Source organism: Cavia porcellus, unplaced genomic scaffold (assembly GCF_034190915.1).
Source record: "Cavia porcellus strain 051 isolate PalLab524CR breed Dunkin Hartley unplaced genomic scaffold, mCavPor4.1 scaffold_88, whole genome shotgun sequence".
In the NCBI taxonomy this organism is placed as follows: Eukaryota; Metazoa; Chordata; class Mammalia; order Rodentia; family Caviidae; genus Cavia; species Cavia porcellus.
The window spans coordinates 145,385-157,085 of NW_026947571.1; the positions used below are offsets into that span (position 1 = coordinate 145,385).

General features: G+C 46.3%; 1 long non-coding RNA gene across 1 annotated transcript; it reads right to left on the reverse strand.

Moving 5' to 3' along the window:
* Nucleotides 1-6,386: 6,386 nt before the first annotated feature.
* Nucleotides 6,387-10,898, reverse strand: LOC134475128 (uncharacterized). Its single transcript, XR_010046097.1, has 2 exons — nucleotides 10,343-10,898; nucleotides 6,387-7,437 (listed from the first exon to the last, which is right to left on the reverse strand). It is a non-coding gene; the product is annotated as an uncharacterized LOC134475128 (long non-coding RNA).
* Between the last annotated feature and the right edge of the window lie 803 nt (nucleotides 10,899-11,701).

Genomic DNA, 11,701 nt, shown 5'->3' on the forward strand with positions numbered 1-11,701 from the left:
AAGTGCATAGAGATTCTTACATAATTTGTGAAATCGCACTACTGGTCTATAGGTAGCTTCTGTGCTTCAGGCTTTAGGAATATGCCTCTCTTTGTTTTGGCTCCCCTTGTTCAGGTGTCCATTTCTATTGTGATAAGCGCCAAGGCCCCAGGCAAGTGGGTGGCTGCCCTTCCTCTGGTGTGTCCTTGGATGATTACAGCCCAGGTGAACAGGGTTCAAATATATTGGATCCTGTGCATTTGAAGAGGAAATGAGTAAAGATTCATGAGTTAATGTGGACATGCCAGGGAATTGAGGGCCCACGATAGAGACAAAACTTCAGGCCATGGGCTGAAGGCTGAGGCTTCTGTACCTCTACCTTCTTGAATAGTGGGCCTGCTGAGCAATTGTGTGCTCTCAAATGTAATTTGATGGGTTTGGTTTTAATTTATTTTGTTTTTTTGCTTTGGTTTTTTACATGGAAGGAACAGTACCATGGTTTGAAGAAGTTGGAGTGTCTTACCTAAGAGAAATTTGAAAAAAGGGACAATTCAGCAGCCAAGAATTTCTCAAATGCCCTTGTCGTTTTAAAAAAAGTGACATAAAGTTGAGCGCGTCATGTCCATGTCTCTTTACAAAAGATTTTACCTCCTATTTCATTGGAATTACTGTTTCTTTGAAAGGTCAACCTGCGCTGAAATAAAGATAATCCCTCCTTTCCTCATTCTGCTTGAAACCACATCCTTTGTTAGTTATATTTTCTTACACAGCAACACTTGGAGATGACTACAGCAAGAGTTTCCCATTGGTGGAATTTCCATGGAGACACATGAAGTAATACTGCACAACTTCAAGTGAAGTGCACTGTCCCTTGACAATGGCAAGTCTGGGCAAACCTCTAGTAACTGAAAACCTTAGAAAGTCTGAAAGTGAGTGAATGAAAATGGGCCTCTCCACATTTGGACAGGGCCTCTCCTGAAGCACACATTTGTGGAAAAAGTAATTATGAGAGAGGAATGAACTCCCAAAACGGAATGGAAATTTTCTTGTTTAGGCCTGGAACGCTATGGCCTGGAGCCCTGTGGTTCTAACTGGATGAGCCAAGTGTGAGCAGAGATCAAAGTAAAACGCACACCATTTAGGGAACTCGATATTTAACCAGGCGTGCAGAGTAGTGGCAAACTGTACTTGTGTCAATTTTCTCAAATCCTGTCTTCACAAGAAAGTAAATTCCAGCACGACCAGTGACTAGTGTAGGACACATTTCAAAGGACTTGTAAAAAGTCCAACACTGAATTTAGCCGAACACTGAATTTAGATGAAAAGTAGCAGAGTCTCTTTGTATTTCAAGTTTTAATAGCAGAAACTTATAACATGTAATAGCTGTTACATGAATAACTTCAGAGCTTTTGGAGAGGTCTAAATCACTATGAGTGAGGGCTTCCCTGAGTCACAAAGTTAAAAATAGTAAAAGAAACAATTTGAAAACCCAATCAACCAATAAAATACAAACACTAAGTCCAAAGGGTTTCACTGGTTTTAAAACCACTTATGGAATGCACAACTATTGAAGAGGCTTACTCTGCATTCTGCTTTACTCAGGCCCGGTACATGAGCAACTGTAAAAGCAAAATTCAAAATGTTATGTGAAGTGACCATTTCATTGTTGAAACCATGACCCAATAGACATTTTCTCTTTTGAAACTTCGTACATTATCCATATATGTTCTCAAATGGAAGGAATACACAGGATTTAGGCTGAATTTTTTTTTTCAGTATTTTGTGTTCCACCAGATTTATCTGAAGATCTCCTGTCCTGCATCCACTGGCCAATGCAGAAGGCCACACATAGGAGAACCAACATGAGAAGTTCACTTCTACAGCCTGATTATATCATCATGAGAATATAATTTTCCTTTCATCATCAAAGATTTTTACATCAGATTAACCATCTCTCTTGCTTTCCCATGTTTTTCCCTGGTTTTACTACCTTGAAATCAGTGTGCACTCTTCTCAGCCTTGATCTCCATCTTCCCCCGTATTTCCAAACATATTCATCTGGGAAACATGTAAAGATCTTATTCGGGGCTTGCTTCATTGTTTTCAAATATCTGCCCTTGAAATTCAACTTCCACCACTGTCTCTCATATCCAAAGCTATGTGCTTGCAGAGGATTTCTGCTGAGAAATTTCACAGAAAGCTCTTATACTGCAGGTGAATGATGCCAGCAAGTCTTGCCTGAATAGCTTAGGGAACAGGACTCAGCCAAATGACAGACATGACAAGGGAAAAGCGTATGTTCAAGGATAAGACATGGCAGAGATCATCTGCCAGGCCCTGGCATATTTCATATCCCATTGAAAGTACATCCATGTGTAGTTTGGCAAGCATTTCCATTCACAAATTCTGAGCAGTGAAGCCTTCAGAGAGAATATTGTGGCATACCAGGCCAAGAATATTCATCCTATTTTAATCTTGCCCTACAAGGTCCTCTGTGCCACTGAGGTCTCCATGGCAACACCCAGCATTGTGACTCAGGTCTCCTACTGCACACTTGTATCCTAGAGCCTAAAGTCCAGCTCACAATGGTGCTCAGCCAATCACAGCCCAGTGTGGTTGCCTGGCAACCACAAGCTTGTGGATTTCTGTGAACTGTTTCAGCCCAACTCTGCAGCTTTCCACCTCATACAACCACAGCCATTCCAATCGTGCAATATTTGATTAGCCTCGCTATGTTGCCTCAGAATTTTTTTTACAGTTGTAGTGATCAAGAAAATTTGACATATTTTGAGAAGTGGAGGGAAGTAATTGGAAAACATTTTGGTATGTCTGAGGTCTATGGGTTCCAAATTTGACTACCCCAGTCTTTTAAATTTTCAAACCTAGAGCCTAAAATACACCACACAGTGATGTTCAGCCAATCTCAGCCCAGGGTGGTTGCCTGGCAACCACAAGCCAGTGGATTTCTGTGAACAGTTTCAGCCCAACTCTGCAGCTTTCCACCTCATACAACCAAAGCCATTCCAATCATGCAGTATTTGATTCACCTCTCTAAGTTGCCTCAGAATTTTCTTTGAAGTTGTGGTGATCAAGCAAATTTGACATATTTTGACAAGTGGAGGGAAGTAATGGGCTCTGTCTTCAGCTCTGTTGGTGGTATATGGGGTCCAAACTTGACTAGCCCAGTCTATTCAATTTTCAAACTTAGAAAGCCAAATGTTTCAGGGGAGGAAAGAAAATGCCACAATGATTTGGGTTCTGCCGAGTTTCTAGTGGCTTGGGAAGCAAACCTGCAAACCATACATGCAGTCTCTGCTGGATTACTGCCACCATGGTAGTATCAGTTAGCACTAAATGCCAGCAACCAGAAGATGAGTCCCAAAATGAAAGTGAATCCTTGCAGTGCATGAATATTTGGAGTGCCTGCTTCAACTATCCAGCTTCCTCGGGGTTCACTTGTCTGCAATCGCTATTTCAAGGAGGTCTTCAGCCATTCCAGCACAACCCTGGACACTAAACATGAGGTACTGGCTCAATACCTAAACCAACGTAATGCTAGATAGCTTATCACCAGCAGGTTTTCCCAGAATTCAAATGTAACATGGTGAAAGGGAAACCCTTAGAAAAGGGATGCAAATGCCCCTTTCCCTAAAAATCCCAGGTATTTTCTCATGGCATGGAATATTTAGACTCCACAACTCATGTAGTGAACCCAGGGACCTAGACCAAGTGTGTCTAGGTTTCTGTTGTCCTCTTTTTGGAAACAGCATCTTATGTAGTTGTTGAAAGAGGCCTTGAGATAAATTCGTAGCCCAAGATGGACTGGAACTCCCAAGGATCCATCCACCTCAGCCCCCAGATTGCTGGGATTATAGGCATGAGCCACCATGCCAAGCATGTGCATAGAGATTCTTACATAATTTGTGAAATCGCACTACTGGTCTATAGGTAGCTTCTGTGCTTCAGGCTTTAGGAATATGCCTCTCTTTGTTTTGGCTCCCCTTGTTCAGGTGTCCATTTCTATTGTGATAAGCGCCAAGGCCCCAGGCAAGTGGGTGGCTGCCCTTCCTCTGGTGTGTCCTTGGATGATTACAGCCCAGGTGAACAGGGTTCAAATATATTGGATCCTGTGCATTTGAAGAGGAAATGAGTAAAGATTCATGAGTTAATGTGGACATGCCAGGGAATTGAGGGCCCACGATAGAGACAAAACTTCAGGCCATGGGCTGAAGGCTGAGGCTTCTGTACCTCTACCTTCTTGAATAGTGGGCCTGCTGAGCAATTGTGTGCTCTCAAATGTAATTTGATGGGTTTGGTTTTAATTTATTTTGTTTTTTTGCTTTGGTTTTTTACATGGAAGGAACAGTACCATGGTTTGAAGAAGTTGGAGTGTCTTACCTAAGAGAAATTTGAAAAAAGGGACAATTCAGCAGCCAAGAATTTCTCAAATGCCCTTGTCGTTTTAAAAAAAGTGACATAAAGTTGAGCGCGTCATGTCCATGTCTCTTTACAAAAGATTTTACCTCCTATTTCATTGGAATTACTGTTTCTTTGAAAGGTCAACCTGCGCTGAAATAAAGATAATCCCTCCTTTCCTCATTCTGCTTGAAACCACATCCTTTGTTAGTTATATTTTCTTACACAGCAACACTTGGAGATGACTACAGCAAGAGTTTCCCATTGGTGGAATTTCCATGGAGACACATGAAGTAATACTGCACAACTTCAAGTGAAGTGCACTGTCCCTTGACAATGGCAAGTCTGGGCAAACCTCTAGTAACTGAAAACCTTAGAAAGTCTGAAAGTGAGTGAATGAAAATGGGCCTCTCCACATTTGGACAGGGCCTCTCCTGAAGCACACATTTGTGGAAAAAGTAATTATGAGAGAGGAATGAACTCCCAAAACGGAATGGAAATTTTCTTGTTTAGGCCTGGAACGCTATGGCCTGGAGCCCTGTGGTTCTAACTGGATGAGCCAAGTGTGAGCAGAGATCAAAGTAAAACGCACACCATTTAGGGAACTCGATATTTAACCAGGCGTGCAGAGTAGTGGCAAACTGTACTTGTGTCAATTTTCTCAAATCCTGTCTTCACAAGAAAGTAAATTCCAGCACGACCAGTGACTAGTGTAGGACACATTTCAAAGGACTTGTAAAAAGTCCAACACTGAATTTAGCCGAACACTGAATTTAGATGAAAAGTAGCAGAGTCTCTTTGTATTTCAAGTTTTAATAGCAGAAACTTATAACATGTAATAGCTGTTACATGAATAACTTCAGAGCTTTTGGAGAGGTCTAAATCACTATGAGTGAGGGCTTCCCTGAGTCACAAAGTTAAAAATAGTAAAAGAAACAATTTGAAAACCCAATCAACCAATAAAATACAAACACTAAGTCCAAAGGGTTTCACTGGTTTTAAAACCACTTATGGAATGCACAACTATTGAAGAGGCTTACTCTGCATTCTGCTTTACTCAGGCCCGGTACATGAGCAACTGTAAAAGCAAAATTCAAAATGTTATGTGAAGTGACCATTTCATTGTTGAAACCATGACCCAATAGACATTTTCTCTTTTGAAACTTCGTACATTATCCATATATGTTCTCAAATGGAAGGAATACACAGGATTTAGGCTGAATTTTTTTTTTCAGTATTTTGTGTTCCACCAGATTTATCTGAAGATCTCCTGTCCTGCATCCACTGGCCAATGCAGAAGGCCACACATAGGAGAACCAACATGAGAAGTTCACTTCTACAGCCTGATTATATCATCATGAGAATATAATTTTCCTTTCATCATCAAAGATTTTTACATCAGATTAACCAGCTCTCTTGCTTTCCCATGTTTTTCCCTGGTTTTTGTACCTTGAAATCGGTGTGCACTCTTCTCAGCCTTGATCTCCATCTTCCCCCATATTTCCAAACATATTCATCTGGGAAACATGTAAAGATCTTATTCGGGGCTTGTTTCATTGTTTTCAATTATCTGCCCTTGAAATTCAACTTCCACCACTGTCTCTCATATCCAAAGCTATGTGCTTGCAGAGGATTTCTGCTGAGAAATTTCACAAAAAGCTCTTATACTGCAGGTGAATGATGCCAGCAAGTCTTGCCTGAATAGCTTAGGGAACAGGACTCAGCCAAATGACAGACATGACAAGGGAAAAGCGTATGTTCAAGGATAAGACATGGCAGAGATCATCTGCCAGGCCCTGGCATATTTCATATCCCATTGAAAGTACATCCATGTGTAGTTTGGCAAGCATTTCCATTCACAAATTCTGAGCAGTGAAGCCTTCAGAGAGAATATTGTGGCATACCAGGCCAAGAATATTCATCCTATTTTAATCTTGCCCTATGTCGATGTCCGCTCCCGGCCGGCAGGAAGGACACACGACAAAGTCTGGTAGTGGACAACCTTTTCTTTTTATTTTTCTTCTCCGTACAGCCTGCCCTGGGTTCTCCCAGCTGAAGCCTCCTTTGGTCCGCTCCCCGCGGCTCCTTTTGTGCTTCAGCCTGCCCCAAAGCCTCTACCGGTCCGCTCTCCGCGGCTCCTTTTGGGCTTCTACTTCCGGGCTTCTATCTGGCTTCTACTTCCGCCCAGGGGTGGCACCGGTATATATACGGGTACAGTGTCCAATCATGTTAAAGTAAGCAAGGCAAGCTGATTGGCTAACATCATCAGTTGCCAGGCAGACTATATTGTTGAGCGGGTTGTTTACACGGTAAGCAGGAAACTAACGTGTTCGATGGGAGGGGTAATCTACCTCAGGCCTCACTCTTTACTACAGGCCTCACGTCCGCCAAGTGAGGCGACCGGGCTCGGGGCTGCGGCTCCCAACATCTCCCCCTTTTTTATTTTTTATGAATGTGCGCATCGTAGCCCTTCCTGGACTGGGTGCAGAGGCTTATGCCCTATGTGTAGGCCCACCGTAGGTCCTTGGCTTAGACCCTGGTCGGCCGTCCCATGGTCTGCCAAGGCCCTGAGGCCCTCGTCCTTTTTCTAGGGCCAGGCACAAACTGGACGGAACCTGGATGCACACAAGCTTGCACTCATTTTCTCTCCGTAAAGAAATCCCCTCGGAGAGAAATTTAGACCTGGGCAGCATCTAACAGTCCAGCGGCTTACGTGCAGGATGGGGTAGGGCCTGGCTTAGGTCGAGTCGTGCTGGGGAGGCACGCTCTTACCCGTCATTGACTCACCTACCCTGCTGTGTATTGTCACCTTATGGAGGAGAATGAGGGATGCCCGCCATATCTAGACTCGGTCGTGGGCCAATTGAGCAAGCCATGCATATGCCTGAGGATCTTCTTGTCCATTTCGGGCTACCGCTATTTCTGTTCATCTTGTTGGTTGGTCTGTGATGGATCTCCAGTAGGGCAGGTCTGATCTTCAGTCGAGGGCTTTGTTGCCCGTGTCAGTCTCTCCGGTATCCACAGTGGTTCTCGTCCCGATTCCTGTGGGAAAACACAAACCGCGCCTCGGTTCCTAACCACCGGATCCGGGCCCATCCATTGTCATGCCGTAGATAACCGCGCCTTTGGAGGCAGGCCTTGGCCTACTCCCCCTTTTTGTTTTTGTAAAATTTCTTTGAGGCTTCTATGAGCCCTCTCAATGATTTTTTGACCTTGGGGATTGTATGGGATACCATGTTTTAATTGAACCTCCATCATTTTGCAGAACTCATTGAAAGCTTTGCCTATATAGGCTGGTCCATTATCAGTTTTTAATATTTTTGGTTTGCCCCATGTGGCCCAAGCTGCCAGGCAATGATTGATCACATTAGACACTTTTTCACCTGTTTCTGCTGTTGCAAATATGACGCGAGAACAGGTGTCTGTGGAAACATGAACATATTTAAGAGTCCCAAACTCCTGTATATGTGTGATGTCCATCTGCCAAACATCACCAGGGATCAAACCTCGAGGGTTTACTCCCATCGGTATGGCAGGTTTGTATGTGGCACAGGAGTCACATAGTCGCACGATATCTCGTGCATCTGCTCTAGAAACATGGAAATGGTTTGCTAGTGTCCTGGCGTTGACATGAAACTTATCATGGAAGGCACGGGCTCGCTCGATTGGTGTTAGTAAGGTAAAAATCCATAACGGGCGAGTGGCAGTGTCAGCAGCCGCATTCCCCTGTGCCATAGGCCCTGGCAGGGATGTATGTGCTCTTATGTGGGTGGTGAAGACCTTATGGTGTCTGTTCTGAAGCAATGTCTGGATAGACAGGAACAGTCCAGCCACTGTGGAAGTGGATCTAATTAAACCGGCAGTCTCAAGCACTTGCATAGCATTGACCACATACCTAGAATCGGAGACAATGTTAATGGCTTCTGAGAACCGTTCAAGAATCATTTTAACGATCTGCAGTTCCACCACCTGAGGCTGATCTGGTTTAAATTGTATGGTAACCGGGGGCTTGCCTAGGATCACATAGTCGCCTATCCCCGTCTTGGAGCCATCTGTATATATTGTAGTTGCTGGGACTAATGGCTCAGAGGCAGTAACCTTTGGAAAAATTATAGGGTGCTGAGTGACAAATGACAAGATGAACACCCATATAAGTCTGGAGGCGACACTGAGGTCCACACCTGCTGACCCAGGGGTGGCCCTTGTTGAAGGCTGCCACCCTGAGCTGTCCTGTCTCTGGGGCGGGGGCCCGCCTGTGAAGGGGGCCCCCTCTGGCCGTTTTTTGGCCCTCTAGCATCTCGTCCACAAATACGGTTGCCCTGAGCATCAAAGACCGACCTACACTCCTCAGCTTTGTGTGATCCCCTCTTGCATCGCCCACAAACATATGGTTCTTCATTCCTAGGACGAGGCCTAGCATCTGCATTGTTTGGGCAGTGACGTTTAATGTGTCCTGGCTCCCCGCAGGCAAAACACCCTTTAGCCTTACATTTCCCTTCTAACCCGCGAGGTCCCCTCTGCTGTACAGCCGCGGCCAGGAGAGCAGCCACTCCCGAGTTGGAGAGCGGCCCCCCTATCTCTCTGCATATCCTAATCCAGGCATTGAGGTCCTTGTTCTTATGAGGAGCTATCGCTGCCTTGCACTCCTTTGTACACTGTTCGAAAATCAGCTGCCTTACCAGCGGTCGAGCCACTCCCGGATCAGAAAATATTTTATCAGCAGCATCTTGCATTCGGGCCACAAAGTCAACAAATGGCTCTGTGGTACCCTGAATTATTTTTGAAAGACACAAGGAGGCTGTTCCAGCACCACTTACTTGCTTCCAGGTGCGGAGTCCTATGGCATTGATTTGCTCATAGACAGCGCCGGGGAACTGGGTCTGGTCATCAGCGTGCCGACCTTCTCCCATAAGCATTTCCTTGTTCCACCCCCGGTTTCCTCGATTGGCGTTTTTCTCAGCCTGCTCTGCAGAGAACTCTGTATACCAGGCTCGCCAATCCAGGTAACTACCCGAGGGCAGACACGCCTTTGCCAGCTGAATCCAGTCCGCGGGGGTGAGGGGCCCAGAAGACAGATTCTCCAGCATGGCAATGGTGTAAGGCGCAGTCGGCCCAAAGGTTGTAACTGCATTTTTAAGTTCTCTAATCTGTTTTATCTCAAAAGGCTCCCATACATTGCGTCCCTGGCCCATAGCTACTTGTACAGGAAATATCTCGTAGGGGCCACTATCTATCCCAGGTGGATGTACCTCATGAGACAAGCGTCCCCCCTGCCAAAGCCGCCTGTAAAAATACCGACCCGCCGGCGGCGGAGCATAAGACGGCGGCCGTGATTGGGCGGAAAATGGGGGCCCGTGCATCACTTCCTGTTCTGGCGAAAGGGGAGAGAGCTCCCAGGCGGCCGCCTCGTGGCGAGGAATCGCCTCCGGAAACGGCCCCCAAGGTGGGGCGGAAGGCTTCGCCTCCCTCTCGCGCCGGGGCGCACTCAGGAGCTCTCTACTCCTCCGCAGACCAGGTTGAGCAGAGCGCAATTCGCGGCGTGACGCTGGAAAAGAACCCTGCGACTCCTTATTGAGCGACTTAGGCTCCTGACAGCTGGTCTCTTTGGCCTCCTTGCCATTCAACTTTCCCTCGTCCTCGGAGTCAGACGACTCCGAGGCTAGAGCCCCGTCCTCCTCCTTAGCATCCTTGTTCCCCTTGACGGACACCTCTTGGGAGCTCCCTGACTGGGCCTGCTCAAATACCCTGCGTACTTTTGTAAGCTCTTGAGAGCTTTCTCCACAACCACCCTCGCTCTTAGTGCCGCTACCTAGCATGTTTCCCATTTTTTAATATGTTACTCACCGCGTGAGGCCCAAGAAATCCGCCACTTACGCGTGAGCCTGAGGGGAGTCTAAAAGCCCTGTAGGTGCGCGCCACCCAGAGCCCAGGCTTATCCCCAACTCACCTGTCTCGCAGCTCTGTACTGGAGCGTTGTCCACTTCACGTCTCGGGGGTGATCAGTCCCCGGGCGGGCCACCAAATGTCGATGTCCGCTCCCGGCCGGCAGGAAGGACACACGACAAAGTCTGGTAGTGGACAACCTTTTCTTTTTATTTTTCTTCTCCGTACGGCCTGCCCTGGGTTCTCCCAGCTGAAGCCTCCTTTGGTCCGCTCCCCGCGGCTCCTTTTGTGCTTCAGCCTGCCCCAAAGCCTCTACCGGTCCGCTCTCCGCGGCTCCTTTTGGGCTTCTACTTCCGGGCTTCTATCTGGCTTCTACTTCCGCCCAGGGGTGGCACCGGTATATATACGGGTACAGTGTCCAATCATGTTAAAGTAAGCAAGGCAAGCTGATTGGCTAACATCATCAGTTGCCAGGCAGACTATATTGTTGAGCGGGTTGTTTACACGGTAAGCAGGAAACTAACGTGTTCGATGGGAGGGGTAATCTACCTCAGGCCTCACTCTTTACTACAGGCCTCACGTCCGCCAAGTGAGGCGACCGGGCTCGGGGCTGCGGCTCCCAACAGCCCTACAAGGTCCTCTGTGCCACTGAGGTCTCCATGGCAACACCCAGCATTGTGACTCAGGTCTCCTACTGCACACTTGTATCCTAGAGCCTAAAGTCCAGCTCACAATGGTGCTCAGCCAATCACAGCCCAGTGTGGTTGCCTGGCAACCACAAGCTTGTGGATTTCTGTGAACTGTTTCAGCCCAACTCTGCAGCTTTCCACCTCATACAACCACAGCCATTCCAATCGTGCAATATTTGATTAGCCTCGCTATGTTGCCTCAGAATTTTTTTTACAGTTGTAGTGATCAAGAAAATTTGACATATTTTGAGAAGTGGAGGGAAGTAATTGGAAAACATTTTGGTATGTCTGAGGTCTATGGGTTCCAAATTTGACTACCCCAGTCTTTTAAATTTTCAAACCTAGAGCCTAAAATACACCACACAGTGATGTTCAGCCAATCTCAGCCCAGGGTGGTTGCCTGGCAACCACAAGCCTGTGGATTTCTGTGAACAGTTTCAGCCCAACTCTGCAGCTTTCCACCTCATACAACCAAAGCCATTCCAATCATGCAGTATTTGATTCACCTCTCTAAGTTGCCTCAGAATTTTCTTTGAAGTTGTGGTGATCAAGCAAATTTGACATATTTTGACAAGTGGAGGGAAGTAATGGGCTCTGTCTTCAGCTCTGTTGGTGGTATATGGGGTCCAAACTTGACTAGCCCAGTCTATTCAATTTTCAAACTTAGAAAGCCAAATGTTTCAGGGGAGGAAAGAAAATGCCACAATGATTTGGGTTCTGCCGAGTTTCTAGTG